This window comes from Chrysemys picta, chromosome 8 (genome assembly GCF_011386835.1).
Source record: "Chrysemys picta bellii isolate R12L10 chromosome 8, ASM1138683v2, whole genome shotgun sequence".
Lineage (NCBI taxonomy): Eukaryota > Metazoa > Chordata > Testudines > Emydidae > Chrysemys > Chrysemys picta.
Genome location: NC_088798.1, coordinates 75234042 through 75260038, shown reverse-complemented (window position 1 = coordinate 75260038; position 25997 = coordinate 75234042). Strand labels below are relative to the sequence as shown.

General features: G+C 49.7%; 1 protein-coding gene across 14 annotated transcripts in view; it reads left to right on the top strand.

Moving 5' to 3' along the window:
- The window catches only part of CXXC5 (CXXC finger protein 5), a 136045-nt gene that overhangs the window by 84695 nt on the left and 25353 nt on the right, over positions 1–25997 (top strand). For 2 of the 14 annotated variants that reach the window (XM_065554834.1, XM_024107110.3), the window contains exon 2: positions 4032–4180. The exons of 11 other annotated variants lie outside the window; for them this stretch is intronic. The gene's annotated coding sequence lies outside the window, so the exon portion shown is untranslated. Of the gene's footprint in view, positions 1–4031; positions 4181–10042; positions 10066–25997 lie in introns of those variants that run through there. One more of the 14 variants, XM_024107113.3, reaches the window with a different exon arrangement.

Below are 25997 nucleotides of genomic sequence, written 5' to 3'. Positions count from 1 at the left end.
TTTGGACTCTTATCTGGGTACGTTGTCTGCATTGAAATTGCCCCAAATAAAACGAAAGGAATAAAGCTGTGGGTTGTTTTTATTTTAGCATCCTCTAACCTGATGATAATCCTGGCTGTAGCGCAGACGCGTGAAAATCCCAATTTGTGGGTGCTGGGCCGAGACAAACCTCCCAACTTGTTTTTTTGAGGTTTGTCCCTTGCTACTTTCTTTCCAGCTGGAAAATAGCTAAGCCTGGGCTGGATTTGTGCAGGGCCTGGGTCGGATTTAATGCACTCCTTTTATTTTCCCATGTGTTCAGTGGTAATATCACAGTGGAAACAATGGTACTGCTAATCCATCTTGCTAGCCGAGGTGAAAACCATCCTGGTAATCCACTGGTAACGACAAGTGTTTTGACTATGACATTGGCAGTGCAATGCTACTTGGGTTGGAGGAATATATATGTGTGTGTGTGTGTGTGTGTGTATATATATATATATTTTGCAAGGGGTTACATATGCAACAGATCTGAACAATCGGTGCAGCTTATCTTGTAAGCCCATATTTTGGCCCTTTAAAAAAAAAGAAAGTGCATTTTAAGCACAGTAGACAGTGATGGTTTCTTTGGAGCTGTTACGATCTGCCATGTACAATAAATCTGTTTTAGTTTGTGGATTACTGGCCCGCTAGACTGTAACCGCGCTGTCAGACCCTCCTGGCATGGTGTGTCCAGCTAGCTCTGCGTAGGTCTTTATTTTATTTTATTTTCACAGAAATTTCCTAAGGATTTTTTCCATGCAGTGTGTGTGTGTACAGCAGCTGATATGGAAATCTCAGTAGCTCAGCTGCTTTCTGGTTTTTTTTCCCCCCCTCTGAAAATACCCAAAGGCACAAGCCTACGTTAGGGAGTAAGAGCCTGAAAATGTTTCAGTGTAGAAGAACGGCCAGTTTTTGAGTCACGGGAAAGCAAACCTTTCTTAAAAATTAAAAATGTGTTCATTTAAAAATATATGTTTTTAGGGGGTCGTTTTCAAATACAACAGACGCTGCTTTCATGCAAGGCAAAAATATGTAGAGAGGAGAATTTGGCCCAGGCTGCTACAATTGTATGCAAAGTTTTCTGCCAGAGCAAATTGTTATGGTTGAGTTATAAACCCCTGAAAAACAGGATTTCTAAAGAAAGTGCTGATACAACTCCCCACGACGGCCACACAAGTGATCCCGCTGCTGTGTTATTCTCCGCTGTTGCCCGAGTGCCATATCGAGTGACACTGTGTGTGACAATTTCAACACACCCTTCCCCCTCCCACCCAGTTCCCATCAGACGGATGGTTTTAGAAGTTAAGAGCAAACTCATCCTTAAAGGGGAACTGACCCAATTTCTTCAGTAAGAGGGGCTAAAGCTGATTACAGTTAATCGATTGCTTTTGATGCACTGAAAATCCCATGTCCCAAACACAGACCCTCCCCCGCACCCTGCCCTCACGCCCTCCCCTCCTAGAAGAACAAATAAGCTTTGCGGCCTGACCTGAAAGTCTCCAAATTCCAGTTGTGTCAGGCCAAAGGGGTGAGGGCGAATGTCCCCAAGCTGAGCACACCCCCTCTGAACGTGCTCTCCCCCAGTCCTCCATCCTGCTGACACCCGGGGGCTGCTGGTGCAAGTGCCTCTGCTTCTGGCAGCTTCATGGTATCAGCTAAGGAGAGAGGCTGCCTCCACCTAGACAGGGCCTAAAGCAGGTACGGCTTTATAGAGAAAAGCCAACCCATTCCAAATCCCAGTGAAGTGAAGGGGAGTCGTTCCACTGGCTTCAGAAGCCCTGGAAGAATGCTTGTAGACATACATGTTAGTTAAAAGACATTTGAAAGGCCTTTTACCTGCTGAGACCTGAGTTCAGATCTTCAGGTTTCCCTGGCTGATCCCCGTACTGCAGCAGAGGCATCGCCAGGCCCCAGCGCACAAGGAAGGTGCGAAAAGGGCCCCGCAGTTGTAGCTGGTGTTACCCCTGTGTGACCCAAGCGGGTAGTCCAAGTTCGGACCCCTGGGGATGTCCCAGTTGGGAATAGAAATTGATGATGGAGCCAAGTGATTTCTTTGATGCAGCCTTGTTATTACAAGGCATGTCCTGCTTCTCCAAATCAAAACCAGGAGCCGTTTCTTAGCTCGCAGGCCCAACCTTGGTTCAGCCAGCACCCCTGATCCAGACATCTCTAGGCTTCTCCAGGGTTGCCCTGTGCTTGCAGGCTGCTGCTTGGCTTTCCAGTTCTGGCCCTGACTCTCCTGTGCCATGTCTCCTGCGCACACACTGACACCCCCTCTCTTACTTACCCAAACAGTACTCCACAAAACCCCTTCACCCACTCAGATCAAAACTCCTGCGTGTCTCCACACCCCTTTTGTCTGAGGTGGGGGCTTGTGCTGATCTCCTCCTGAGAGTTATGGTAATTAAAGGGTGTGTTCACACCCAGGCTCAAGGAGGTTATTGATGCAGGCACTCGACCTCTCAGCAAAGCCGCTGGGCAGACCAGACCGCCTGGTCAGGGAAGAGGGGCTGGTTTGAAGGTGCAGCTGGGCTGTGCACTGTGCCTCTAGGAATTCCGTCCTAGGGATCCATGCTTATTCTGGCAGCAACACTGACCCCGCATCACATGGTGGTTTGCTGTAGTGCCTGTGATACGCCGGGTACTTTCCAGACCAATGAGACTGGGCAGACCTTGCCCTACTGAGTTCAGTCTAAGGGCAGATGGACAGACACAGGCCAGGGATCAGAAATGTCGGAAGGGACTGTCCATACAAATCAACAAGGGGCATTGTAGGCAGCTCGGCAGAGGTGTGATTTGAGAGGGACTAAGAGGTGGGGAGGAGAGGACCCTGGGGTGGGCGTGGGCAGGAGAGGAAGAGCCTGGCCATTTTCCAGAAGCTCCGCCCGCCCTGCGCCCTCTGCCGGGATCCTGGGGCGCTAGTATCAGTTGTCATTTTTCTGAGCGTCCTTCCACGATGAATTGTCTCAGGCTAGGGGGGAGTTTAACCCAAGTATAGGGCGTGCAGGAGGACGTCTGTGCTGCAAGCCGCTTCCCTGCCCGCTCTGCCCTCCCTGCCACTGTCGGAGGGCAGCGGAGCTGGGCCAGCTATGTCGTGCTCTGGCCGTAGCCCTGTAACCCTTTGACAAAGGAGAGTACGTGTGTGTCCTTCCTCTCTGCTTGTTATCTCGGCCCTTCCGCTCTTTCCTCTCCTGATATCTGTTGCCCTTTCTGTTCCTTTTCTCCGCCTGCGGCTTTTCTCTCCCTTTCCTGTGTTTGCCCAGCGCTTGGCTGGGCGGCTGCACCCGCCCCATGCTGGCCTGTTTGTAACGTTCGTTGATGAGTCTCCTGCAGATTGCGAGTGAGCAGTTGGACCTGGCTGTGGGGGACTGGCAGGCAAGCCATGGGTCTCAGGAACAGGGCTAGAGAGCTGGCTACCTTGAGGGCACTGGTTCAGTTCCAACTCAGGTCAGAGGGGTCTGAATCAGGCTCCTGTGTGAAAGGAGCTGGTGGCTCCTTCCATCCCTTAGTGAGTGGGCGTCTGTGTCATTTAAAACCCACCCCATGATGACCATAACTCCCCATCTCACCCCCAGGGCAGCACTGAGGTGTATTGACAGCGCGGTGCTGGTGTTTGTGCTTATCCTGTGATAAGACAGAAGACTTTTTCCTGTAGGGCCATCTGCCCTGCAGCTTCCCCAGCACCAGACCAACCTGAGCAGGAGTCCAGAGACACAGGGCACTGCTGTGTTTCATTTCTGTGCATCTGCCAGGCACCTATTCTCTCTCCTTCGCAGACTCTGTTGCAATGGCTAAGCCCTTGCCTGTGACTACGGCAGGCCTAGGAGATTAAAGAGTCGCAGTCAGCAAAGCCCTGCGCGTCCTCAGCATGTGCCCACCACCCGCATCTCGATCACTGGCTTCTACTGAAGCAGCAACAGGAGGGTTCGGGGGGGGGGGGGGGGGCCTTTGGTGCTGTGGTCAGCCAGGCAGCCAGCGCAGGAAACGCTTTCATCTCTCCCCTGCTGCAGATGAATGCGTCCGGCTCAGTGTTGTCTGCAGTGCTCTGAATTCCAGCTGGGCCAGGCTGCCCATTCATCCAGCCGATGAGCTCACCCCACTCCGGCCTGCTGGTTAATCGTTGCACCGCCCCTTTGCCTGCGTGACGACTGCTCCCAAGGTCAGGGAGGGAGAGAGACGTGGAGGAAAGGGAAAATCATCAACATTTCATCTAGAAAGGGAGCCCGGCGCCAGGCCTAGGATTGCAGGGGCTTTGTGTGGAGAATGCCGCGTGGCTCACTAGGCAGGCTTCACAACCCTGTGCCGGGGTTGGGGTGCGCAGGGTTGGGGTGCTTGCCATTATGGGGAGGGCTGCAGCTGGCAGGGACAATGTGGGGTGGGTCATTTGTGACTGAGGGCTGTGGAGGCCAAGTCTCTCTTTCAGTGTGTGTGTGTGTGTGTGTGTGTGTGTGTGTGTGTGTGTGTGTGGAAGGGGGGGATCTCCGGCCGGAGGGGAAGGTCACAGGGGGTGCTGACAGAACAGGACCTGTCTCCCCCAGGCACCATGCTCTGAAGGCCTGCATGTTTGGCACACGCCCAGGCCCAGCTCTGAGCGCTCCACAGACCTCCGCCAAAGTGGCTGGAGCCCTGCCTGGTAAACCATAATACCAGTGAAACGTTGCGGGCCAGCTTTTATCTGGCCACTTGCACGCACAGATAATGGTGAGTGCACGTCCAGTTACGCACACCATTGTCCGTGCACTCTGTGAAACAGCCCTTGCATGAAGCTGTGGCTGTGTTTGGGGATTGTCGCTGTAAAGCCCCCACCCAACTAGCTCTTCAGAGCCCTTTTTTAGGCACTTGCAGCCGGTTAGCAGCTCAAGAGCCTTGTTCCCTGCATGAGAAAGTTGCATGGGTTTAACTCAAGTGGGTTTTTAAGCTCGTTCAGTTGAACCGGTGCAGACCCCCATGTAGACACTCTGATTTGGGTTTAAGAGCGGCTTATTTCGGTTCATCTTAAACCGATTCCTAATTAACTGAAACAAGCCTGGTGTATTCTGAAATATGAGCACCCACCTAGAGGTTTGCACCAATTTAACTAACTTGGTTTAAATTCACATCTTAAGATAAAGTGGTGCAACTATCTTGTGGAGATATATACCTGTAGGCCTTGTCCACACACAAAATGGTACTGGTTTAATTAAACTGGTTTAGTTAAACCAGGGCAGACCCCTGTAGACTCTAAATTATGGAGACTCTAAATTATATATAAGAATGGCTTATTTCAATTTAGCTTAAACCTGTTCTTAATTGACTTAAGCTAAACTGCAGTAAGCCACTCTTAAACCAAAGTAAGAGCATCTACATGGGGATTTGCGCTGGTTTAATGAAACTGGTTTGACTAACCCAGTTTAAATTCACAGCTTAAGTTAAACTGCTGCAATTCTCCATGCACACGAGCCCTGAGAACCCCTCTTGGGTTGTTCCACTAAGTTAGTTTGTTTTACTACTTCTCCTCTTATGAGGATGGTGATTTCTGTTACAGTGATTCCTGGAGGCCCGGTGTGCTAGTTGTCGTATGTTCACAGAGAACGAAACAGACCCTACCCTGCAGAGCTTACAATCTAAATAGACAAGACAGGCAAACAGTGGGAGAAAGGCAGGATGGTTATCCCCATTTTACAGATGGGAAGCTGAGGCACAGAGACCCTAAGGGTATGTCTACCCGGGGGCTGGAGGTGTAATTTCCAGCTTGGGTAGATCGAGCTAGCACACTAAAAATAGCAACAGAGCCACAGTGGTAGCCATGCTGAGTACGATCCCATGTAAACCCTAGCTCCTCCCATTGCTCATGCTGCCAAGGCTATCCAGCTGTTTTTAGCATGTTAGCTCGATCAGAGCTAGCACGGGTATGGCTACATCTTCCAGCTCCAGTGTGGACATACCATCAGGGTAAATCTTAGCTCCGTTGATGTCGAGGGAGTCTTGCCATTTCAGGATTTCACCTGAGGCTTCATCTACACACTATGAATGAGGGTGCCGTAAGCTGCCTTATGTCAACCTAGTTGTGGAAGTGTCTGCACTTAAATTTGGTTCCCGTCAACGTAAGTGCCTCTACGCCAGTTTAGTAACACCGCCTCCCCGAGCGGTGTAGAGTCACGGTGGATGTAATTAGGTCAACGCAGTGTTTACACTGCCTTACTTATATCAACTGTCCCTGGCTTTCAGGCACTGTCCCACAATGCCCCACACTGATAACACAATCGATACAAATGCTCCTGGTGAGGATGCACACTGCCAACACAAGGAGCCAAGTTTACATGCACACAAGTGATTTAGTAACTGTGGTGGCCATGTGCCAACGTAAGTTAAGTCGATATAATTTTATAGTGTAGCCAGTGTCAAGCCCAGAGTTACACAGGAAGTCTTTAGCAGCGCCAGGAGTTGAACCCAGCTGTCTTGAGTGGTTGGTCAGGGCTTTAACCGCAAGTCCATTCTACCCAATGAGCTGGTGAGGTTTGTGAGCCAGTGACTTTCATGGTTTGGCCTCTTGGCTATGAAAACCATTGATTAAATGATGATTCAACAATTTAAATGTAGAAATAAAAAGGAGAAAACTATATCTTTGTTTTTCAAATTTCTTCTATAATTTAAGATCCCTTTTAAAAAAAAGCATTTCAGTTCACCTTTAAGGTCATACAAATCAGGGACTGGAAAGGAATACAGCTCAATGCGTAGCTACATTCAGATGGTGAGGTGTTCTAGCCCTGAGTCTTTGGGGGCTGCATATAATCAGGGCTTGGGGAGGTAGCTGGGTCAGTTCTCTCTCTAGGAGGGAGGCGGTAGGGGTAGCACAGCTCTTGGTGCATCGACTCCCTGTCCTTGCCCCATCGGTAGAACGGAAAACTCTGGAGTTTACGTTCAGTGGGTGCAGTGCCCTGGGGAGGTCAGCTGGATTCAGAGGCATGCAGGATTATTTTAAGTGCTGTCTTTAGTCTTTGCCACTGCTGCTGGGCCATTAAAGGATGCTTTGTGTTGCACTGCATTCAGGGGGATTCGTGATGAAGGGATGGGTGGCTGAACTTGCCATGTTGGGCAAGTCAATCAGGAGTCACAGTTGCCCAGAGGAATATGTGCTGTACCATGGGCTGGCAAAGTCACCCAAGTTAGAGCCTTGGCAACGTAAGCATCCTAAGCCTAAAATGCTTTTGTTTGGGTCCTTAGCTCAGTCACGCAATAGGAGTGTCTTTCTCATGCCAGAGGTATTATCTACTTCATTTGAAATTCTAGCAGATCTGCTTGGGCCAAATCCTCTGATCAGCTACGTACTTGATGTGAGTGGAGCTTTCTTAAGTAATCAGGGGGAAAATTTGCCCCTGTGTCTCTTATCATCATATCTGCTTATTTGACTGACAAATGGTCCAATCCTGCATTCCTTGCGCGCCTGAAACGAAATCTCCTGTTAACTTCAGAGTCGGGTCCTGGTAGAGCTGATACAGGTACAGGAGCGCAAGCCTTGTGCAGCATCAGGAAAATCAGCAGCTAATTTCTGATAGGAGAATCTCTGTTATCAGTGGCAATGTATGGAACAGGAAGAACCCAACCAGATTTGCAGATCCCAGGTGCAGTCAGTCAATAAGAAGAATGATCGTATGACTTTTTAATAGGGCTGGCGTGATAGAAGAGGGACTCATAAGAATAGAGAAGCCCAGTATGTTATTCTATCACAATGGACGAGGCCTGTGAAGTGCTGAGTTATGCTGCACAAAACAATAAAACATTAGCAAAATATTTCAAGGTTGTTTCCATTTTGCAGGTTTCAAAAAGGACTCCTTTTACCCCATTCGTTTGGCAAAATGTTCTCAATGGAATCTTTATCAAAACAATTATGGTCATTCTTAACTCACCGAAAACCCACCGATAAAGAGTCACGAAAAATGTCCTGAAAATTTTCCAAAAAGTCAATGGTTCTTCGTGGCATTTTTTGTTTTCAAAAGGCCATTTGTTGACCAAAAAATAAAATAAAAATTCATTCTCTAAATTTTAACTGGCTCTGTTATTGGGGACCCTCAATCCCTATGGGATTCAGTCTGCTCAGCTTCTAACAGGATTGGGACTCACTGCTGTCCTTTCAAACCAGTTCCCAGGTGCGGGATGGACCAGCGCTCTGGAGGAAATGGACATGTAGAAGATGCCATCTTCCTTGATGATTTGCTCATTGCTAATTTGTTTATCTCCTATGATGCCCCCTGCCCCTCCACATCCTGCGCTACAGCTCATCCATACACAGGGATGCGCCTATCTCCGGGAAGCTGGAGAACAAAGGAATTGTCAGTCAAGGCTAGGTGTGAAAACTCCTACCCTCCCGTTTCCTCCTCTTTAGTCTTTGTTTCTTTCGCTCTTGAAGCATGTGGATTCCATGACTCAGCTCTTCCTGGCCTCCCTCTCCCCTGCATCTAGGTAAAGAAGATAAAAAGAAAAGGAAGAATTGAAGGATGATGAAAGAATTGGGCACGTTAGAAGGCCCTGTGTGGATGCCAGCTGCATTCTGAGTAGACACTTCAGGACAGGAATATCTTGGGTCAGAGGAGCTACTTCCCCAGTAGTGGTTTCCACTTCATGGAGTCTGTTCCTATCCTTCCCAGCTCTCTCAAAGGCCAGGCTTGAATGCGGTGTGTCCATTCCCTTCCAAGCCATGCTCTGGTCCTGTTTGCAGTAGAAGGGGCATCAGGAATCTCTCTTGCCAGGAAGGGCAGCGTCTAGGGGGAACATGGAATAGGTTTCCAGGCCAGCCTCCTCAGCAGGATGCTCTTCCTGGGCCATGGCTCCATCCCTCTGGGAGTATCTTTCCTTCACCCATGGATCTTGCAGCCCTGTCCCTATAGCCTCTTTGGTAGGCCACTGGATCTCTGACAAGGGCTGCGCAGGGCCTCTCTCCTTGGGAACTGTGTGCAGCTCTGAGACAGATCTTGAGGAAGGGGGATACCACCCTGAGCAAACTAGAGCCATTATCGCCAGCATTTTGGTAAGGCCTTGCTTGGAATTACCTCTTTTTCCCTGTGTCTTTCCCCCCATAGTACTGGGACGTGAAATAGCTCCAGTCTAATGTGGAGGAATAGTTTGTTTGTCCCCTAGTACCAGGGTAGCTTTGAGATGTGCAGGGAGGTTCTAACCAGGGGGGCTTTATGGGATTTTTTTTTATAGATCATGTCTTTCCACCTGGTCCCATTGGCTATCCCCAAGCAGCAGGCCAGTGATTTTGTTGGTAGGTACCCGGTTACTCACAACAGAGGTCTGAGCAAGTTGTTCAGGCTGAGCTCTCTCATGTCCTTGCATTTCCTCCTCTTTCAGCTGGGAAGATCTTGCCTCTTGCGTGGTGTGGGGTTTCCTGCCCTTAGCAGCCAGGTTAAGCATAGATGTGGATGCCAGCTGCCAGGGCTGGGAGATGGTCTTTAAAGGGTTGCAGAGGCAGTTTATCATGCCCTCCCTTAGTCATCACTTAGCTGCGCTGGCTATACACATTTCGTTCTTTTAATCTGCCCTCGTAAATCAGTCCCTCACGCCCCCAGTCCTCTGGGTTGCTTTTCTCTGAATTCCCTCCAACTTATCTGCATCTTCCTGGTACTGCATCACCCAGAACTGAACGCAGTCTCCCGGATGAGTCATAATGAGCTGGATTATTCCCTGTCTCCTGCTTGCTGCATGAGATGATGTGTGTGCAGCCCAACACTGAGTTATCTCTCCTATGGTTTTGTTGCTGCCATGTCTCACTGCGTGCTCTACTAGTCCATTCCCTTTGGACCAGCGTGGGATCATTCCCTACAGTATATTCCACAGCACTTTGGCCGGGGAGCTTTAAAATAGCTTCATAACGTCTCATGTAAATTAGTCAAATAACATTTCTGTCTAGGTGGTGTGTGAGGTGAGCTATTCATAGGTTTGATTGGGCCTGGCAGGAAGTTCAGGAAATAGGAAGCCAGCTTCCAAGACTAAACTCTTCTTAAGAGATGGAGAGAACTTTTTCTCAAGACCTGGCATCATGAGGTCTACATCCTGCAGTTCAAGGTAAGTGGATGGGTGCTCTCTACACCACCTGTTTGCTTGGGAGTCTAGCACAGAATGGGGACGAGGCTTGCAATGGTGGAGGATTTACTCACTCTTGTGGGTAATCTTTCTTTTGTTTCTCTGAGTAACAGACAAGAAAGGCAGAAGTATCTGCACCTATCTTGAGTAATAGTTCTTTGATTAATAGATTCATATAGTTTATGGCCAGAAGGGACCATTAGATCTTCTAGTCTGACCTCCTGCATGTCACAGGTCATGACATTTCGTCCAGTTACCCCTGTGTTGAGCCAAATAACTTGCGTTTGGCTAAAACATCCCTTCCAGAAAGGCAGCCAGTCTGGATATGAAGTCATCAAGAGATAGAGAATCCACCCCTTTCCTTGTCGTTTGTTCCGGTGGTTAATCACAGTCACCGTTAAAAATTTGTGCTTTATTTTTAGTTTGAATTTGTCTGGCTTCAGCTTCCAGCCATTAGTTCTTGTTCTGCCTTCCTCTGCTAGGTTAAAGAGCCCTTTAGTACTCGGTATTTTCTCCCCATAAAGGTACTTATACGCTGTAATCTAGTCACCTCTCTATCTTCTTTGTGATAAGCTAAACAGATTGGGCTCTTTCAGTCTATCACTATAACACATTTTCTCCAGCCCTTGAATCGTTTATATAGCTCTTTCCTGCACCCTCTCCAATTTTCAACATCCTTTTAAAAATGTGGACACCAGAACTGTGTGCAGTGTTCTCGTAGCAGTCGTACCGGTGCTGTAAACAAGTAAAATCACCTCCCGACTCCTACTGATTACTCCTATGTTGATACTGCCAAGGATTGCATTAGCTCTTTTTGCCACAGCGTGACATGGAGAGCTCATATTGAGTTGCTTGTCCACTATGATCCCTAAATCTTTTTTCAGAATCATTGCGTTTCAGGATATGGTCCCCAATTCTGTAGCTATGACCTAGATGCATAACTGCATTTGGCTTTATTAAAATTAATTTTGTTTGAGTGGGCTTCGCTTCCCAAATCGCTCTGTTTGGCTGATCCTGTCCTCATCACTATTCACCAATCTTCGTGTCATGTGCCAATTTTGCCGGCCGTGATTTTATATTTCCAGGTCATGGATGAAATTGTTCAATAGCATTGGGCCTAGAGCTGATCCCTGCGGAACCCCACTAGAAACACTGCCATTCCATGATGATTCCCCATTGATGACTACTTTTTGAGATCTGTCAATTAGTCCATTGCTTAACTCATTTAACGTATGCTTTATTGATATTATATAATGCTTTAATTTTTAAATCAGAATGTCCTGCGGCACGAAGTCAAACGCCTTACAAAAACAGCGACACAGTTACCTTTGTCAAACAAATTTGTAATCTCTCAAAGAATGAAATCAGGTTTGTTTGACAAGACCTATTTTCCATAACCCATGCTCACTGGTATTAATTATATACCTATCTGTCAGTTCTTTATTACTTCAATCCTGAAGCAGCTTTTCCACTATTTTGCCTGGGATTGATATCCCCCTGTTGGTAAGCGGAGAGATACTGCATGGTGGTATTGTAGGGGAGGATGGAGACGGGGATAAAAAAACTAGGAAATAAATTCTCTTTATATGGACGTGTGTCAAGATCTAGAAGAGCTGATAGAAGCCTGGTATGTAGGTTTGAGAACACCCTGAGTTTCACTCTGCCTTCCGATGTGAGCGCACAACTCGTTGTCATTTCAGGGAGGGTTGTACGTTCATATCTGACCCCAGAGCTTGGCCCCATGTGGATAGTGTTTAGATGCAATGTGGATGTCTTTCCAGGTTTTGAACATCCACAGTGATCATGGTGCTACTGCCTGAAAGTGTCCTACTCCAACGCCAGGTTGTGTGGGGGTAAACGGGATAATTTTCTGTCTGTCAATAATATCTATAGTTACACATGGTAAGGAAGAGAAGGTCAGCTCCTCTGCGCATACCCTAGCTGAAAGCAGAATTTCCCATTCATGGCATCACAATAGGTTGCTGTTGAAACCGATGTCACAGTTGTGATGTGTCCTCTCTCCCTCTGCATCATCTCTGCAGTTTTTACCTGCTGGGACATACTGGTTGGTGGTCCCTAGATTTGAACGCCTGGGGACAGGATGTTCTCGGTGAAGGGTCCTCATATGCCCTGTCATTCTCTCAGAGCCAGAATTTGTTGACCTTGAGGACATGGTGTAAAGCCTCACTTCTTGCTCAGCCTTCTTCCTTAGTAGGAGTAGCTGGTTGACCTGTTATCTTCAGATGGTGAAGAGGGCCTTATGAGTACTTATATCAGTTATTGCCATTTGTATTACAGTAGCACTGAGAAACTCCAGCTGAGATTGGGGCTCCATAGTGCTGGTCGCTGTAGAAAGACCTGCTGAGAGACAATCCCTGCCCCTCAAATACCTTGTAGTTACTCTCCCTAGGTCATGCAGGAGGTCAGTGGTAGAATTGGGAATAGAATCCAGGTCACCTGAATGCTAGGCTAATGCCCATTCTACTGCACCACACAGCCTTTCTAGAGTCAGCTAGGTCTTCTATTGATAGTAGTAGTATATTATACTTTACACAGGGCTGTAAATTTACATGACACCTTACAGTCCTTGATAAGACCCTGTCCCAAAGATGTAAGTAGTAAGACAAGACTAACAAACACCAGACAAGAGGCAGGGCGATGGGTCAGGACGACAAGTGTATGGGCACTATGGACGTGGAGAACAAGGGAGGAGAGATCACTTGAAGAGGTTCTTTAACTGAGCATGGTTAGTCTGTTGTATTGTTGCAATATCGTCTCATTGTAGCTGTGCTCAGGAACTCAGAAATGGGCTCACTGTGTACATTTCAAAATAAATTAATAGGGGATTTGAACTTCAGGGGCACGCTGTAAGTGGCAAAGATTCTTTGGTCATACAGATGTCCCAAAGCAAGGAGAGAAGGGAGAGGATGGTGCACAGAGCAAATAGTCTTCTGTTTTGTCCCGGGTGGCATTTTTCATGTTGTTTGTCACTGCGGTGATTTCCAGTTGCTTTTTGGAGCTCCAGGGTGATTCATGTTTCCAGGTGCTTGTTTCTAAGGCAGGTGCTCAGGTATGTGCCTGACTTTAAGCAACAGAGTAATCACATTGATTGCAATGGGACTAATCATGTGATTAAAATGAAGCATGTGCTTAAGTACAATCCTGAATCAGAGTCTTAGGCTTGGTCTACACTAAACCCCCAAATCGAACTAAGGTACGCAACTTCAGCTACGTGAATAACGTAGCTGAAGTCGACGTACCTTAGTTCGAACTTACCGCCGTCCAGACCCGGCAGGCAGGCTCCCCCGTCGACTCCGCGTACTCCTCGCGGCGAGCAGGATTACCGGAGTCGACGGGGAGCACTTCTGAGTTCGATTTATCGCGTCCAGACTAGACGCGATAAATCGAACCCAGAAGTTCGATTGCCTGCCGCCGAACCAGCGCGGTAAGTATAGACAAGCCCTTAGTTTTTAATGCCCAGAGCTGCCATTGACTTCAGTAGGCTCTTGCCCAGGGGTGTGCAAACTTTTTGGCCCAAGGGCCACATCTGGGTATGGAAATTGTATGACGGGCCATGAATGCTCATGAAATTGGGGGTTGGAGTGCGGGAGGGGGTGAGGGCTCCAGCTGGGGGTGCGGGCTCTGGAGGGGGGCCAGAAAGCGTGTGGGAGGGGGGTTCCGGGCTGGAGCAGGAGGTTGGGGTGCAGGTGGGGGGGTGAGGCCTCCGGCTTATGGTGTGTAATCTGGGGTGCTGGAGGGTGGGACCGAGGGGTTTGAAGGACGGGAGGGGGATCAGGGTTGGGGCAGGCAGTTGGGGTGCTGGAGAGGGTCGGGGTGCAGGCTCCGGGGGGCGCTTACCTCGAGCAGCTCCCGGACATAGCGGCATGTCCCCCCCTCTGGCTTCTATGCAGAGGCACAGCCAGGCGACTCTGCACACTGCCCCGTCCACAGGTGCCGCCTCTGCAGCTCCCATTGGCCGCGGTTGCAGCATCTGGAGCCCCTACGCATAGGAGCCGGAGGGGGGTCATGCCGCTGCTTCTGGGAGCTGGGCGGAGCGGGGTAAGCCCCGGACCCCGCTCCCCAGCAGGAGCTTGAGGGCCAGATTAAAACGTCTGAAGGGCTGGATGCAGCCCCCGTGCCGTCGTTTGCCCACCGCTGCTCTTGCCTCATACCATGGCGATGGAGCCATGTAAACACCCAAGCAGATAGATAAGGGACTGAGAGGCAAGTGAGTCAGACTTGCAGCATTTGGGCCAGGGGTTTTCTTAAGGCAGGCTAGCTGCTAGCTTATCAGCAGGCAGACTGTGCGGTATTCCCTTGGAGCCTGGGCGTTTCAATCAGGCATTGTGGGGGCACGTGGCCACTGCATATGGTTGTGTGCCCCATGGAAAGAGAGCCTTCTGTTGACATTTTGGTTGGCTTGTCTGTATTGGGTCTGGGGCTGTGTCTGGGGTATCCTCACCATTTGCCTTTGGCCTATGGATGGTGTTGAGACAGGCCCTAAAAGTCTGTTTCCCTGGGGAGGTTATTAAATGATGCTCCACTGGCTGGTAGCAGGACACTCATAGTTTCCTGGAGGCTGCTCCCCAGGTGGGGCTTGTGGATGGGTACAGCTGGATTTTATTTTTGCACAGGGGATGGGGAGAGCGAGCTGTCATTCCCGCAAGCCCTAGCTCCGCCACCTTCGGCAGCCTTTGACTTTTGATGCATCATGGGTGTGGCGTACAGTGTGGCCAGGGGCCCTGCAGCGATCACGACTTAGAGCTGGGCCCGTCCCCTGGAGAGCCTTGTTTCCCGCAGCCCGGCCAAACTTAGCTGCTCGTTTTTGTTTAGGTTGCATTGGTGATGTTTAATTCTTTCTCTAAATGCAGACAATCGAGACCTTCGTGGAAATGACCGATAGGCGAGGAGCTGGCTCTGCATTGCTGATGAAATTGAGGGCTTTTGTTGTGCGCTGTTTCGCAGGCAGTATTTCGTTTTGGGCTGGATATATTCCTGGCAAGAGAAATGATGGATGCTCTCTTTCGTTTCCAGTGGCAGCGTTTCAGATTCCTTGCTCCAGGGCAGAAGCTGAGCTAACTCCGATTCTGGAACAGCTCTGGAACCTTGGCAACTAAAGGCCACAGGGTTGCTCAGATGACAAGTGGCACAGAGTGCAGGGAAAGCTCAGGAGAACGGTTTTGTGTAGCGTGCTCTCTCTCCCTCTCAGGAAGCGGGGTGGTCGGGCTGAAAGTCCACTGAGAGTGGAGGGAGGGTTTCATTGTCTGAGTGTTTTGCAGCAGAATGTGCATTGGGCTCTCTGGCTATTGCTGCACAAAAGAGCAGATTGACATGTTAATGGGGAGCGTTGGGGGTCTCCAAGACCCAGCTTCCAGGGCTTGTATAGAGAGCAAAATGCTTCAAGGTTGATCCCAGGGTGGGTGATTGTCAATTTTCTTTGTGAGTCTTCCAGAGACTCTCTGGGAGTCCCAGGATCCCTCTCCTCTGCCCCCCCTCACATGGCAAGGTCCCCACATTATACCTGGCTGTAGAGGGCAGGGTAAAGCTCTCTCCAGAGCCTTAGGATGTTACTCCTGAGCTGGCCAGAGAAGGTAACTGCAGCGCAAGGCAAGGCACCCCACCCCTGCTGCCAGGCTGCCTGCTTCTAGCCCGTCTTAGCCTGGAGACAAAGAACCTAACCCAATCAGACTCGGAGCCCTTTGGAGAGGAGCCAGGTGTGGAACGCTGGCCGTGCCTTCACCACGCTCAGGCTGCCCGTTGTCTCGTGTTGGTGAAACACGCTCGTTATTCCAAAGGTGGCTTCCGCCGAGCCAGCTCACTAGCCACTTCTGTTTGTTGGCTGGTGTTGTTTCCGTCGCAGAATCCCTGCACCATGGGGCTCACTGGCCGGGCTGTTTGGGCTATGCGCAGTTAGTGGAACGAAGGTGTGACAGAGACCGATCGTTATTTCCCGGCCCTAGTCACGTGGTCCGGGTCAGGATTACAAAGGTCACATGGCAGAGGTCAGTATCCACCGATTCCAGGGGCTACTGTTAAATCTTCACCTTTCTCTCCTTAAAAATCAAGCCCAAATAAAACACATCAACCAAAACTGGCAACCACACACTAAAACAGCCCAGTCGCAAACCACCCAGGTAGACACGGGTGGGATGGAGACGACCCGCACCCTCCTGAGAGGAGGTAGGATTTTGCTGTCTCTCATTAGACATCTGTCAGTAGCCACCATCTCGGAACCCGTCGCATGGCCACTTCTTGTCAGAGCAATTCCTTCTGCAGCGGCCTGGTCAGCATTGGGGAGGGTTCTGTCATCTGGAGCCCCAGTTGGCTGCTCTTGGTGCTTGTCATGGTCAGGGACAGGGGTTGGCATGTGCTACACCTGTCAGCACTGTCAGAGAGCATCCTGGGTGTCCACTGCTGCCCGCCTTAGTTTTGTCAAGATGTCTTCTGTAGCTCTTGTGGGTCCGGTGCTAAGGGGTAGCTATGGCACATCACCGTGATGTGACTGGTCTAGCTGTTACCGTGGCAGCTTGCCAACCCCTTTCTAACACTCTCCAGCATATAGTGGGGGCAGCCATTTGGCATTCTTTGTCGTAGTATTTCTTCTGTTCTGGTTCCCACGATCAAGTTATTTTATAACTCCTTCAGAGCCTATTAGATATGGGCACTAAGGATTCTGCCCTGCCCACATGCCTCTGATCCTAACCAAGCACTGTGTGGTGGGTTGTGATATACTTCGGATGCTAAACATGAATCCCTTGAATCAGCCAGGCCTTTTTCTTTCTAGCATGCTCTTTGCTATTTGCGCTGGCTGTTTGGCCAGCCTGTTTGATGATACATCGCACGGGCTTGGCATAAGGTGCTTGAACTAATATTTCAGAGAATTGCAAAAATGAGCCTTTTGTGAATTGTTGGCCAATCTCTGGTACTAACTCATCTGGAAGCCTGTGGTGAGCAAACTGATTTACAATGGGGTATTACGTTGCTAAGAAAATTGAGTACTAGTCCTCTAATAAGAGGTAATCTTTCCTGTTACAGAAAGACAGCCCCCATTTCTGTGAGCCTGGATTGACTGAGACCTTACACGTTGTTTATCGCAAAATATTTCCATAGTGATGCATCTGCGACAACTTTTTTTTTTTAACTTCCAAAAGTGTCTCTCTTGCCAGTCGATCTCGCTGTGAACTGGTTATCAGTTATACCCCCAAACAATTCAGGCTTTAATAAGTCCATTGGTTAACTGTTCAGATTCCCATGGCTTAGCTCTAACACCCAAGTATGTAACGTCATGATCGTTGGTCTCACCTGGCAGCTGCTTTCTTGTAACAAAAATGTGCCTTCCCCAAGGGAACTGTCACGTAGATCACAATGTAGTTGAAATGCTTTGGATAGCTTTGTGCACCAGTTTGCGGTCTTTGGAATGGAATGATTTGTCAATAGCCTTTGGGCCTGCCACAGGTAACAGTATGGAGGGCCCTCTCAGTTTGCTCTGCTGTACTTCTGGCTTGTAGGAAAGTTTGGAAGTTCTGCTAGCAGCTCTTTCAGCTCTCTGCCAGATTCCCCTCCGGTCTGAGGGATTCAGGTGACTTCCTTTGCTCCATTTTTGCTAGAGATACATACGGTTCTCCTCTGATGCCAGGTGTCAGAGGAAAAGAGTGCTGGGAAGCGGCTGGTCAGTATTAACCTGGTCCCAATCATATGGCGTGGATCAGGGTTACAAAAGGTTATAGCCCAGTTGCATGGCAGGAGTTGGTATCTGCTGACGTCTGTAGCTAACTGTGCTAGGTCTCAGTGCACTTTCCTCTGGGCAGGTGTCCATGTTGCATGAATCACCATAGAACCATAGACTTCAAGGCCAAAAGACACCATTAGATCATCTAGTCTGATCTGTGGATCACCGGTCACAAATTCTATTTGGCAACCTTCTTTGCAGAGAGACTGAGGACCGAATGGGCCATAGAGACTCAGCTGCTCTATGGAGGGCAGGGCTGAGACATGTTGAAGAGGCACTTGTGTGGGAGAAGATGGCACTACTGCTGCCCATGCTTTGATTGATCTTTCATTGCCAGTCCGGCCCTCCCAACCACCTTCAAATTGACATGCAAAATATTTGAATAAGGGGGAAAAATGGCTGTCCCCGTCTGCCTCCAGTGTGTTGGGTTTATCTGTCCATCTCTAGGTTACAGGGGTTCCTTTTACAACAGCCTTTGAGAGTCCCCCAAACAAAGGAGAAGGACAGCATTAGGAAGGCAGTACCAGCCAACAAAGGTGGGAGAGAAATGAAATGCTCCCTGCAGAGAGCCATGCCGTGGTACTTGAATGGCAGATGCTGCTGCCCGTTGGCTGTGAGACCAGCCCGTACACACAGATCTGTTCAATCCCATTTTGAGGGAGAGGGGTGAAAAAAACAGGCGATTGCCTTCCTGAGTCTCAATCTGGTAGGTTTTAGTTACAGTTGCTTTAGGATTTGGGCAGCGAGCGCAGCAGCTTTGGCAGCCGAGGGGCGGCGGGGGGGGGGGAGGGGGGCGAGGAATGAGCTGCACATTGACGACATCAGGAGTGGTGAGCCTGCCAAGCCACCGGCATCTGTGGGATCGCAGGGGGCACGCAGGTGGTGGGCAGCCTCTTGATATGCTTGGTGGAGGGGGGCTTGACCAGTCCTTCCCTCCACTTCGTGGCCCCTGGAGCACGTCTCTATGGAGTGCGGAGGGAAAGAAGAGAAGCCGTTAGTTGTCCACAGGGCAAGTGGAGTCTTTGCATATTCTGATGGACATTTTAAGTTGCCTTATCTCCATAACCACCCCGGATCTGGATATTCCAAGTGGCCGTGGAGATAAGTGGATTTCCAACAAGCGCCTGGGTAGTCTGACATTTGCACGTCTACTTATTTCCATAGCGACCACCAGTAAAATAAATAGGGAGCAACTTTCCATGCCTTGCGGTGGGACACAGAGGGGCACTCGAGTTGCTGTGGCAACTGGCAGCAGATCTGGAGGCATATCCCATGGAACTGCGTCGTGCCTGGTGCTTGGGGCCCCTCTGCCCTCATGATGTGGTTGGTGCTCAGGTCTGTGTTTCCATCTCATCAGCTCCCAGCTGGGCAGTCCTGGTGCTGGATGAGGTGCCAGCCAGATAAGACCCTAGTGGTGCTGGCACTGGAGGAGTGGAGGAGGGTTGTGACTGCTCCGACCGGAGGGTGTTTCCCCTCTACTGAGGAGGTTGGCAGTCTGGGCACATAGCATGTTTGTGGCTGTTCGTGTTAGGGTACGGTTTCACCCCAAGATGGTGGCATTGCTGATTGCAGCTTCCTTTGCTTTTCAGGTGAAATCCTGACCACCCCTTGAAGCTTGTGGGAGTTTTGCCATTGACTTGAGTGGGGCCTGCATGTTTTGATGGAAAATGTCTCTTCTGGGGGGTTGTTACTAGTACGATAAACCTCTGGGTTGGAAAGCACAACAGGGTATTTATTGGCCCCTGAGCAACTCTTGGATGCACAGATACAGCAGCAGAGGTGATACAATAAATCCACGCGTTGCAGACAATAGACATGGTTACTAGATAATCTCCCTGCTCCTATCCATTCATCCTGGGGGAGCTGGGACTAGAGACCTAGGCCTTTGACTCGCTCACTCTCACACTCCTCCCCCTCCACTCCCCCCCAGTGTTTTTAGCTGAGTGGCTATTGATTTCCCTTGCCGATGCTACTGTCATCCATATCTATGTCACTTCCTGACTAGACTATTGCAGTGCTGTTTACTCAGGGCGACTCTTGGCGACTGCTTGGAGACTTTAGGTGGAGAAGAATGGCCAGCTGCTTGGTGGAGAAGGGCTGTGCAAGCATGTTACTGCTGCTGGCCATGCACTATGATGGCGTCCTGTCTGCTCCCACGTGCAATTCAATGTGCTGCATTTGATCTCCCAAACCTTTTGTAATTTAGGAGCTGGCTTCCTTAGAGACCATACATGTCCCTGTACACTACTGCAGCGGCTGAGATCAGCAGAGAGGCTGTGCTGACAGCCCTCAGAAGAGCATTGTGGAGGAGATCTGTCTATAAAATTCCCTCGTCAGGTGGTCTGTCAGACCTTAACCTGTTTAGTCTTCAGACGCATGGTACATGGTTCATCTTTTCAACCACAATCTAGCCCAGTGAAATCAAGGCTCTGTGGTCTCCTTCCATGCCTGAGTTGTAATTGATGTTTTGTTTTATCTTAATCTGTGATCTGCACAAGTTTCAAGGCAATAGACACACTGTGTATTGAATAAGTAGAAATAAACCACAGCCAATATAATGAAATCACTTGGGGAATTGTCAGAGTCTCTTGTGATGTTTCCCTCTGCATCTGGAAGATGATTTGTGTCACATAACGGCTGTTTAAGAAGACCAACCCATGGAATCTGGGAATGAGTAATAGGCGCTCCAGGCAATGACCCAAGGGCAGGAGACCCTCTTGAATTGTGACGAAATTCTAGTCCAGCTAATGGCAGAGCCAGCGCAACCCATTAGGCGACCTAGGTGGTCGCCTAGGGCGCTACAATTTGGGGGGCGGCGACCGCGGTGGTATTTCGGCGGCAGGACTTTCCACCGCCTCTGTGGGGGGCGGCATTTTGGGGCGGGACCTTCCGCCACCTAGGGTGGCAGAAAAGCTGGTGGCGTTCCTGGCTAATGGCAATGATGATTTGCCAGGAATCAACAATGTGCTCAGTGCTGTACATTGCACAAATATCCACAGAGCTCACCCTAAAGCCTTTAAGATTTAGGAGACAGCTTACAGTCTGAAGACTTATTAAGTCAGTATTCTGACTGCGAGCCTGAAGATTGAAAACCCTCAAGACGAATGATCTCCTTGACTCAGCCTAGGGGAATCGTTAATATTACCCCACTGTGTGTTAAATGGACACAAGGTCTGTCTTGAAATTCCAAATGTTTATCCACCCATTTATGGGAGGGCTGAGACAGAGCTGGGGTCTTCACAGAAAATGTGCCTATGAAGAGAGGGCACCAGAGTTGATTGCCCCTGGCTCAGAATGGCTAGAGGTACCTTATCATTGCTACCGTTGCAGCTCTGGAAGGCTCCTGTAGAATCGGCAGTGGGGGTTGTTCATTTGGAGGATATTGGCTAGATGCACGCACCACTGAGGTTTTCATGGAACAGTGAATACGAAGAGACGAAGAGACGTTTAGCCATGATACCTTTAGAATTGTCAGTTGCATCCTTCTCTGGATCTGTCTTGCTTCTAAGATGGGGTTGGAGGAGAATGGAACCAGCCAGGGCAAAACGAAAAACTGACAGGGAGCAATCGGTGTCTTTTCCCTGCTGGGAGTCTGTGTGTTGAGCTGTAATCCAGTTAAATCGACTGCTGTCAAACAATAAGAAACAGTTTCACAAGTTCTACAAAATTCAGATCCCTCTTGGTCTTCAGGTCAACGTTGTAACGGACCCAGCAGCGTCGGGTTCATGCAGGTTGCTTTGCTCTGTTCCTCGGAACCTCTCTTTGTTTAGACTGACTGGTATTTGTAATTAGAAGTCATAGCTAAGTTTTATTTTGCCTTCCTCACCTGGGAAAGAATGTGGGAGAGAAGCATTGTAATTCCAGCTTTTATTTTTGCCATACAAGTTGGACGTTTGGAAGCTGAGCTGTGAGCTGCAGAGCTGTTAACAGCTGCTTTGAAACTTCATCACCAAGAGCCAGAGTTTTCCCTGGGGCATGAAAGTGCAGCTTCCTTTGAAACCAATGTAGGTTGCATGCTCAGGTATTGGGGTACAGAGATGAAGTGATTTTAGTTGCAACCTTTATCATGGGTTCAGTTCCTTCTTTTGAGGCCTTGATTTAACAGCTTTGCCTTAGTTCCGATTAGTCTTTTTATAGGGGAAATGAATGCCCATTTTAGGCTACAAAGTGAACATCCCATCATCTCTGTTAGGTTTGCAGCATGGTGGGCATGTGTTATTGGGCCTTTTGGATATGTCCTTTCAATAAAGTAGTAGCCTTTCCATTCCTGAACTGGATAAAACTCATTCAGGCTGGAATGTGCTCTCCTGTTATCCTGCGCTGGTCCCATGTGCTGTAGCTTGTCTCCTGACGAAGGCACATCATGCTCACATTACAGGCTCTGTAGAGTTTTGGATTCACCTTAAAATCTCAGTCCTCCAATACAGAGCCCTCAGTGGACTAGGGATTCATTAATGCAGAGACCATATCTGTGCAACCCTCCGGATGCGTGGGGACATTACAGTGGATGGAGGACAGGGTGATAGTCTCAGGAGTGGGAGATGGAAATTTTTGCCAAAGGGTCCTTGGTAGTGGAACTACCTACAACCTTTGCAAAGGCTTGTTCTCAACCAATAGAAGAAGCTAAAATCACACGCATGGCCTGCACAATTTTCCCTTCCCCTAATAAGGACCCCCTGCATGTCCCACAGGGAATGCTCCTAGCCAATGGAAGGATGAGAAACCAGTCCATTCTAGGACAGCAATGATTCTGAGAATTGCTGTATTTTATGCCATAGGACCGAGCACATTACAGACACCTTGATAGATAGACATCTAGGTTAATAAACTGTGCGACAGATTGCTGCGTTTTCAGAAGTGACGGACAGACCGAAATTCCGCAGTGTACACAATTATGGACTTTTAGTTCCTTGTCTTGGAGATTGAAAAGATGTCTGTTTTCCTTTGGCGTTCTGATCATTCCTGTTAAGTATCAGACAATGCAAAGGCACAGAGCAGCCACTAATCAATGCACAACGGGAAACAGTTTCTCTGAAATCGTCTAAAAAGCAGAACTTTTATTTTCTTTTTTTTCCCTCTTGATCCTTGGGAGCATCTCGGCCTCAGCTTCTTTTGGGAGACTTTTACTGCAGCTTTGGTGCAGGGCTGAGAGAACAGAGGCTGCGGGAGGAAACTGATTTATTTAAAATTAAAGGAAAGTGGAAATTATTTTTCAAGACAAGAGTTTTTACACCTGAAGAGGCTGATTACTTCCCAGTTATGCTGGTCCCCGGACAGTGAAATAACACAGGAGTGATGGAAATCGCAATCTGTCGTCTTTACATGCTTTACAAGGAGCTCAGCATTCTCTCTCTTGTCCCCCTCTCACCCTCTTACGAATAAATGATTTCTACAATCAGCAAGATCTTAGTCTGTCATTTGACAATTGCTGCATCTTAAAGTTCTGAGGCTTTTTGGAGGGAGAGAGATGAGCTGAGCCAGGGTGGGTTAGGGCCATTTTGTGGCTTGTTAGGATTTTCTGGTAATGATGTCCCCGGATGGCTCGGAAAGCTTGGATCTAAAAGCATGTATAGCTATGGCTTGAGCTAAGAGGCGGGAACAGACTCATCGACCTTTTATGTGGCTCAGCCACTAGACTGGGACCATGCAAACACAGGTTCTGTTCGGACAAAGAAATCCAAGGTGGCAACTCCGTGCCTGGATGCGGGAGGGAAGAAAGGGGCTGTTCTGGATTTTGAATGTGCCTTTGACTTCCTGATATTTAAGTTCTGGGGTGTTTTGTGACCCGAGGAAGAGGGGCATTGGCCTAGGAGTCAGGATTCCTGGGCTCTCCTCTCAGCCCCGGCACTGTGGAAGTAAGTCATTTCCTGGCTCCGTGCCTCATCTGTACCATGGATAGAATGGTACTTGCTCCTCTTTGTAAAGTGCTTTGAGATCTACAGATCATAATCACTGCAAGAAGGATTCTTATTAGATTAAGTGTCCGATGGATATTCCATAGAGAGTTGTCCTCAAAGAATGCCGTAGCTCTGCTTTGGTGCCAGGATGGGAGGTTGTTGACTGGTATCTGGGGTAAACTCCAGGAAGATTTTGTTTGCTAAGCACTGCTGACCAGGCCGTAAAAAGTCCGGTTGGCGCCAAGGTGGCAGCCTCCCTACACGGCTCTGCGCGGCTCCCTGGAAGTGGCAACATGTTGGCTCCTAGGTGGAGGGACAGCCATGGGGGCTCTGTGCGCTGCCCCTGCCCTGCCCTGAGCGCTGACTCCACAGCTCCCATTGGCCGAGAACCGCAGCCAATGGGAGCTGCAGGGGCAGCGCCTGTGGGCAGAGGCAGCGCACAGAGCCTTCTGGCTGCGACTCCGCCTAGGAGCCAAGGGACATGTCACAGTTTCTGGGGAGCCCCCTGAGGTAAGCGCCACCCGGAGTCTGCTGCCCACACCTCACCCCTCCTCCCAAGCCCTGAGCTCCTTTCCGCACCCTCCTGGAGCTTGCACCCCACACCCCCTCCTGCACCTCAACCCCCCGCCCCAGCTTGGAACCCGCTCCCACACCCAAACTTCCTCCTGGAGCCTGTACCCTGCACTCCCTCCTGAGCCCCCTCCTACACCCAAACTCCCTCCTGGAGCCTGCAACCCCCCTGCACCCTCTCTCTCAGCTCAGAACACCCCTTCCACACCCAAACTCCCTCCCGGAGCATGCACCCCAACTCTCTGCCCCATCCTGGAGCCCCCTCCCACACCCTGAACCCCTTATTTCTGGCCCCATCCTGGAACATGCACCTGCAGCCCAAATCCTTTACCCCCTCAGACAGCCTAACCCGCAGCCTCAGCCTGGAGCCCCCTCCCGTACTCTGAATCCCTCAGCTCCATACCCAGCCTGGAGCCCCCTCCTGCACCCCAGACCCTTTATCTCTGGCCCCACCCCAGAGCCCGTACCCTGAGCTGGAGCCCCCTCTCACATCCCAACCCATTGCCTCAGCCTGGACCCCCCTCCCGCACTATGAACTCCTCATTTCTGGCCCAACCCGAGAGCCTGCACCCCCAACTAGAGCCCTCAGCCCCTACCGTACTCCAGCCCCCTGAGACAGCCCAGTGAAAATGAGCAAGTGGGTGAGGGTTGGGGAGAGTGAGCGACAGAGGGAGGGTGGATAGAATGAGCGGGGGCGGGGCCTCAGCACAGGGGTGGGGCCTTGGAGAAGGGATGGAGCAAGGGTTTTAGTTTTGTGCGATTAGAAAGTTGGCAACCCTACCACTAGGCCTGACTTCCCAAGCCCCAGTCATGACACTTTGGATAAGGAAAGTGATGTTGGATGGAAGTTTGCGGATGAGTGGAAAGCACTGTCATTTGGGCCATTCTAGCAGTGCCTGCCTTGGTCTTTACAGCCACGTGTGTATCTCGTGCCATCGGCAGCTCTCTGGATAAATGGCCCTTGAAGGTTAAGTCACAGAGTAGAAATAATATCTAGCTCTTTCCATCCCCAGATCTCTAAGGCTTGGTCTACACTAAACCCCCAAATCGAACTAAGGTACGCAACTTCAGCTACGTGAATAACGTAGCTGAAGTTCGAAGTACCTTAGTTCGAACTTACCTCGGTCCACACGCGGCAGGCAGGCTCCCCCGTCGACTCCGCGGTACTCCTCTCGCCGAGCTGGAGTACCGCAGTCGACGGCGAGCACTTCCGGGTTCGACTTATCGCGTCCAGACAAGACGCGATAAGTCGAACCCAGAAGTTCGATTGCCAGCCGCCGAACTAGCGGCTGGGTATAGACGTACCCTAAGTGAGGTAGGTAGCGTTAGCTCTCTGGTACAGATAAGTGTCTCACCCCAGTCACATAGTCAGCCGAATGCCTTGTCCCCTGTGTCACGCCACTTCCCAGATAATCCCCGCTGAGCAGTTTCATCTAGGGGTTGGATCAAGCCACGCAGTTGAGACAGTTCCACTGCAGGGTTCCAGCACCCCAAAGCTCGTGGGTGCTGGGTTCAGAGTTTTGATCTGGCCTATGGTAACGAGGAATTCCAGTCTGGTGTTGGGACACTGCTCTGAGACTGGAGGTGTTTGGAGCCAGGGCTTTGGTTTTGGCCCAAAAAGGCTGACCTCTAATAAGCAAGAAGGGATTGCCAACAGGGCTGGTTCCACTGATTGTGAATAAAATTATAGTGATCCACTGCAAGATTCCCATTGACTG